The sequence below is a fragment of the Lathyrus oleraceus genome, chromosome 5 (genome assembly GCF_024323335.1).
Source record: "Lathyrus oleraceus cultivar Zhongwan6 chromosome 5, CAAS_Psat_ZW6_1.0, whole genome shotgun sequence".
NCBI classification, from domain to species: Eukaryota; Viridiplantae; Streptophyta; class Magnoliopsida; order Fabales; family Fabaceae; genus Lathyrus; species Lathyrus oleraceus.
The window spans coordinates 403265989-403273677 of NC_066583.1; positions in this window are offsets into that span (position 1 = coordinate 403265989).

Consider the following 7689-nt stretch of genomic DNA (forward strand, 5'->3'; position numbering starts at 1 on the left):
TTAGTTATTTGCTTGACCAAGAAGCAACCTATCTTGGACACAAAACAACTCACTTGATCATGGATCAAGTTGAGTTTGGTTTGGATCAAAGAAGGTTGAACTTCTCATTTGTCAAGACCAACTACAAGACTTTAACTCATTGGCCATTGATGGAAATAAAGGGATGAAGATGAAAGGGAAGGGAAAGGAAGACAACAACCAAATCCAATTGATCAAATATGAATCAAATCATCATCAATCAACACCAAACAGAAGAGAAATGAAGATAGCAAGTCAAAGAGTCAATGGTATTTTTTTTGGTATTTTTTGAATTAAAATAAAATGCAAATAAAAAATAAAAAAATAAGGTCAAACCTCAAATTCAATTTAAAACAACTTCAATGAGTCCAATCAAATTCTCATAGGTTCAACATAGTCAAACAAGTTTTGACTAATTTTCTCACATATTTTTGAAATCAGAAAACAATTAAAAACAATTAAAAATAGCATAATATGAATTAAAATATCAAATAATCTCAAAACAATCCAGAAATTGTTGAGACTATTTTTCATTGATTTATCATGATCCATAAATGCTATGAAAATATTTTTGGAATTTTCAAAAGTCAGAAAGTATTTTAAAATGAATTAAAACTATTAAAAATCAAATAATCCATGAAAAATATCAAATGAAGACACAAAAATAATTAAAAATCATAATATGATACTAGATTTTTCAAGAATTTTTTTGGAGTTGGTCTCATATTTTTATGACCTCAAACGAATTTTTAATGAATTTTTGAAAATCAAATGAATTAACTGAAAATAAAAGAAAATGGAATAAATGGAAAAAAGCGCAGCCACATGATGCAACTCATTAGTTGACATGACATCAAGGGATGGTCCAGATCATAGGGAACACAGTGTGGTTGTGTCAAACGCGCAACAACATGCATTGAATGAAGTAAACACAATGAATGAACAAGATTAAAACGTGGAAACCAAATCCAAGGGCCAGGAGGATGCACACGTGGTGGTGGGGGTGGAAACCACCATCTTCTCCGGCCAGACAACAAATTTCGGCCACCAGTTGCAGGAAAATGAACTTTAATGAAAATTAAAAACAAGGCCATGGAAATGAAGCTCGTGTGGTGGAGATCATCACTGTACCAATGGATCTTCCTCACTCTTCCTATATTGAGAGAAATATGAAGGAGAAGATCATGGTGTTCAAACTGTTTGTTTATGAAATGATGAATTGAAAGCACCAATGGCTTGCCTCAAGTTGAGGACTTCAAAAATCCACAGAAACACAAGGATACTACATTGTATTAAGAGTTCTAGATCCAAAATGTTTGAATGTATACCTTCAAATGGATGAACTTCAGGCCACAAATCCTTCAAGATCCTTGCTCCTCTTTGATCCTTGAGTGTAATGGAAGTGAAAGGCTAAGGAATTAGGCTTTGAAGCTCAACTAATGATGCTGAATTTCAAGCTCGAAAGTAAGAACAATTTTTTAATAATTCCTTTGGTATGGCTATGGTTTCAACTCGGCAGCAATTCAGATCTTCAAAAGGTTGAGAAATGAGGGAGATCCAGCCTCTATTTATAGCTAAATGTGGCTGATCACACACTTCTCTCATGTGCATGGAATTTGAACTTTGATGTGCATGGGCCTGTACAGGCGTATGGAAGGCCCAATGATGGCTGAAAGAGATTGCTGAGTTCATGTGAAGAGCAGCTGGATGTGTACATGAAATGGAAACAACTTGCATACCAAGTTATAACATGAAATATCCAAAATGCACCTAAATGAAGATAATTTGGAAACTCACAAATGGTAGATGCAAAAGAATAAAGTGAGTAATGGTTAGAAAGCCCTTGAAATAAGGGACAAAAGTTATGTTGGGAAAAAATTAATTTGGCCTTTGCAAATTGATGAAAACTGGATGTGAAAATCCAAGTACAAAACATATTCAAAACACTTTGAAAAATTTCACCAAAAGCAAGCTTAATCAAACCACTCTGTTTTCATGATGCAAGCTTCAAATGAAAAACCTTCAAAATCAAAGTTGTAGATATTCTCAAGATGATCAATTTAGACTCAAAATTTGCATCATTTGGATTGTCTATGACAAAGGTATGGGCATTTGAAGTTGGGTACTTTTTCAAATTCGATGAATTAGGTCCAAGATGACCTTTAATGTTTTGCATTATCACATGTATTTCTTTTATGATTATGAAATTTTATCCAACATAAAATTTTAAGTAGACATAGCAAGCTTTCTAATTAATTTGGTCTCACCTTATAATCACAAAAATTAAGGAACTTATGCCCTTGGTAAGTTGACCCAAAATTAGGGTTTCAGTCAAAATGACCTATAATGTTTTGAAATGAATGATGACCTTCCAAGTTTCAACTGGATTTCTGATGAACATAAAAGTTGTTCATATGGAGCTTAAGAACATTTGTTATATTTGGGTCATCTTCATTTGACAAACTCATCAAAAGGTATATCTCAATGGTGCTCAGCTTAGTCAGATGACTTGACTGGTCAACTTTTCAAGGCCAAACTTCCAACCTTGATGAATAAGTAATTGAGGATCCTCAAAGAGGCTCACATATGCATAAAATTATGAATGAAAGAACTTCCCTTAATTAAATTTGATCAGAGGTTGAGATTGCTTCATGGACAAGGCACAATCAAAGCACAGTGGAATTAGGGTTTCCTTGGGAAACAACCTTCAAGCCCTTTGGGTAATATTTAATCAAATTGGCAAATTGAGATACTTGGGAGACATATATGATGATTAGGAACTTTGTGGGCCACTGCCATTCTTTTTCTCATCTTCATCTAACCATTTCATTGGGCTTAGGAGCATCCTAGGAGCATTGTGGAGCACATGATCACTTGCTCTTCAAAACAACAAGAATTAGTGACATATTTTTGTGCTTTTGGTTAGTAATCAAATAAGAAAAGAAATAATATACAATACAAGCATGCTTGGTGATCTCAAAACACTCAAACAAGTCCCAACCCTTAGGGTCTGACAGATGCCTCTATTTAAGGTCATTCTAGCCGGAGATATGAAGGTTAAAATCTTCGTCTCGACGAGATAGAATGAACTTAAATAATAGCAAAGAGACGAATTTTGGTCCCTAAGAGACCTCATGATGCAAATGTATGCATGCAAAATAAAATCTTCATGGTGAATAATTGCCACAAAGGAAAAGGAATCAGAAGAGACTGAAAAATCGATAGGAGTAACACACTCACTAGGGAGACATAGACTATGGGGGGAAATAAGGTAAAAATGCGTGAGCAGGTCACGACTTGAAGACTTGCTGGGAGACACGAAGGGATTCCACGAAAATAAATCGATGGGAAGACTCGAGCTGACGCAAAGATGCATGTGTTAGGGAATATGCCAATACAACACAACTATCCACAAAGGATACATCGGATAAAAAAATCCAGACTCAGACGGGGACGTCCACAAAGGACTCATCTGAGGAAGAAACAACGAGATATTACCAGTTACTGGGTAATAAACTCAAAGAGAGACATGTTGTCAAAACACCGGTTACTGGGTAAGAGAACAACACACTTAGGGAGAAAGAATATCTAAGACCGGTATAAGGGTGAAAGATATCAATCGTCTAAAACATATGAGGAAGACCCAAAAGGCACATCTCAACTCAGGAAAATCTGACTCCACAGGGGACAAAAAGTCATACAGGGAGCAGAAGGAAGGAACACCAGGGATACCGGTTACTGGGTATATAATAGGTGACCAACCAGGCGTGAATTGGGAGCATATCCAAGACACTCATCAACCGAAAGGAGGGCTGAAAAAGCAAACTCGACTTACAGGATGAACATTCGATTCCACAAGGAAATACGAATCTTACTCGACTGGGGAAGAAAAAGACTTCGATTAAAGAGCGCATGAGATATATTATCTACTACAGTAGGTAACATACTCGCATGGAAGATTATCCACAACCAGTTACTGGGTTAATAAAGGATAAATCAACCGAAAAGAAAGGACATCGAGATACCGGTTACTGGGTATACAATGACGACCAATCTGAAGGAGAAACAATCATTACCAAACAAGGGTGAATGAAAGATGACTCGCTAGGGACAAATTGCCTGACAAAAGCAATTATCCATGAGATATATCATCGGTTACTAGGTGGTATACTCAAAAACAAAGGAATATCAATACCGGTTACTGGGTAAAGTTAACCAACAAAGAGGGGATCACATCTACCGGTTACTGGGTAGAAAACCACAGAAATAGGAGTTATAACTATCGGTTGTTGGGTAGAAGGCCATAAAGTCCGATGGGAAAGGATGAACAATTACTGGTTACTGAGAAATTGAACAACTGGACCACAGGGAACTGCAGGGGATAACAAAAAGGAAGTCAATCTAGGAACAAACTAGAAAGACGCAATCAAACAAGACTCAACCCGATGAGGATATAACTCAGGGGAGTAACTCCATCCCGGTACACAACTGGGGAGGAAACTGAAACAATAATCATCCACGAGGACATAACTCAGTGGGGAATAAAGAAGGAAAGATAGACACTTTCTGCCTATGGGGCTGACTCTATATGGAGAGATCAGACACAAACATCTGCTTGGGGAATAATTTTTCACCAATAGCAGGATATAACAAGCAAAGATATATGGCAAAGAATGCGGCATGAATATCTGAATGCTATGATTATACATGTATATGCATCATTTGTGTATGATTAATGCTGACAAACAAACATATCTAACACAAACAAGTCCAAGAATCACGAGCAAACACTCGGTAAACATCTCAACAAGAAGGGCAAAGCCTACTGGAGAACTCAAGCTTGGGAACAACCCGAGAATGATGAAAATAAATCATCGAGGATATCAAACCTATCCCAGAGCTACACTCGGTTAGGATACAAGGAAAATGTATTCAAGAGCAACGAAAGAAGAGAATCAAACAAAGGACTCAACTCTGATGGAGGATCAACTCTGGGACAAGAATGAACATGGGAAGACTTTAACCATAGCTGGGGATAGGCAAAGTAAAAAGCTTCCAACAGCAAGAAATAACATTCTGCACAGGAGAAATCTTCCAGGAGCAAACAATTCTGGCAAAAGGAAGATGCAAAAGAACCTGTCGGGGAGTTTCCATCAACTCTCTCGGAGATAGGTGGTTAAAACAATAAGATCTGTCGGAGAAGAAACTCTATTGGGGAGGCTTATCAAGGAACAATGTGAAACTCTGTGGGGAACAACCACCAAACAGATGTACATCAATTAAAACACTCCCTTCTAACTGCTGGAAAGGAAACTCTACAAAGGGGAAAAATAGCATTTTGCTTTACTAGGGAAGGAAATAAACATCTGCTACACCAGCTCTCAATGCTAGAAGAAATCTTCAGACTCAGAGGAGATACAAACATCAAACTCTAATATGGCAACCCTACCGGGGAGAAGCTGTAAATGCTCTCGAGGGAACTACCCTGGCTGGGGAAATTGGAAACGAATCCTTCATCAACAAGCGACACACCGAGGAAATGATTATCACATGCTCACTCTCCTAGAGATTCCTACTCAGGCTGGGGAAAGACAACCTTCCTCATGAGTAAACAGTGAGGCAAGGAAAATTCTCAACTCAAAGCATACCAACTTTTATCAATCTATAAGGGATTTTAGGTCAATCCACTAAAGGAATGACAACCATATAATTGATAAAACACAAATGCAAGTGCCTGATATAGAGGGATACATGTCTCTAAAAGATCAAGGCAAGAACTGGAACAGAAGGGATCATCCACAGATCAACCATACAACAAATCATGGATTGCTAAGACTCCACGGGGGAAACGAGCATGTATGCACAAACAAACTAATCGAGAATCCGTTGGATGAACATCCACAAATCCTGCTAGGGGAAAGCAATCCAATAAGAAAGATCAATCCACTGCCATCAAAGAGAACTTCTCATATCAGACTCTCTGGGAAGCTGATGATGTATCATTCTTTTTGCGCTCGCTGGGGAGACAACTTGAAAGCTGATGAAAAGGATATAAGAATGCCAGAATATGAACAGATGTCTTACCTTTTGGTAATCATACTATCCTTGGGAAAGCACTGAGGACATTCCACTTATCTTTTCAGTCATTGCGAATGTTCATTTTGTTTAAAACAGTTTATTTATGAAAACTTTATTTGTTTAAAACAATGATATTTATCAATTAAAACATGCAAACATTTGTTAAACAGAAACGAATAAGAGTGCCAAGAGTTGGATAAAAGCTCAAATTTATTTAAGAAAATGGTAGTCCGCAAATGGCGAGACTCCATGGATCTTTACAAATTTTGAAATTGGTGATATACATGGAAAAAGGGCTACACTGAACATAATGACCGTTTCTCCACCAACTCTAAATCCATTGTATTCGAAACTTCAGTTGATGATGACTGAGCGAGAATCTTTGACAGACAAAAGTTGTAGAACAAAGTCTTGTCAGGATGCAGTTACTTGCCAAATCCCTAATTTTTGCCTAGATTGCCCCAGGGTGAGGTACTCAATCTAGCGGGATATATATTCATCATTATTTTATGTCTCTAACTTTTTCCTGGACTGCCCTTTCAGGTTTTCAATCCACCGAGACACTCATTTTTCCCTAAGCCGCCCTTTCGGGTTTTCAACTTAGCGAGCTATTCTGTTTTTATTTTAGGCGAAGTATTTCTTGACTGCATCTGAATTCACAGGACGAGTGAAATCCTCCCCATCCATAGTTGTGAGCAACAGAGCACCGCCTGAAAAGGCTCTCTTAACAACGTATGAACCTTCGTAGTTTGGAGTCCACTTGCCCCTGGAATCGGGCGCGAAAGACAAGACTTTCTTTAGCACGAGGTCACCTTCTCGGAACACATGAGGCTTGACCTTCTTATCAAAAGCTTTCTTCATCATTTGTTTATACAACTGACCATGGCACATGGCAGTTAATCTCTTCTCTTTAATCAAATTCAACTGGTCGTAACGACTCTGAGCCCATTCAGCCTCAGTCAACTTGGCTTCCATCAAGACTCTCATTGATGGGATATCGACCTCTACGGGGAGCATAGCCTCTATGCCATATACAAGAGAGAAAGGGGTTTCCCCTGTTGAAGTGCGGACAGATGTACGATAGCCATGCAAAGCAAATGGCAACATCTCATGCCAATCTTTGTACGTAACAACAATCTTCTGAATAATCTTCTTGATGTTCTTGTTAGCAGCTTCAACAGCCCCATTCATCTTGGGTCTATAGGGAGAAGAAATATGATGTGCAATCTTGAACTCGCTACACAGCTATTTCATCATCTTATTGTTCAAGTTGGATCCATTATCAATAATGATCTTATCTGGCACACCATATCGGCATATGAGTTTGCTCTTGATAAACTTCACAACCACCTGCCTGGTCACATTTGCATACGATGCCGCTTCAACCCACTTGGTGAAGTAATCAATGGCCACGAGAATAAAACGGTGACCGTTCGACGCCTTAGGTTCAATCATACCAATCATGTCAATTCCCCACATGGAGAAAGGCCATGGTGAGGAAATAACATTCAGAAGTGTCGGTGGAATATGAATCTTATCCGCATAAATCTTACAGTTGTGGCATTTCTTCACAAACTTGCAGCAGTCAGACTC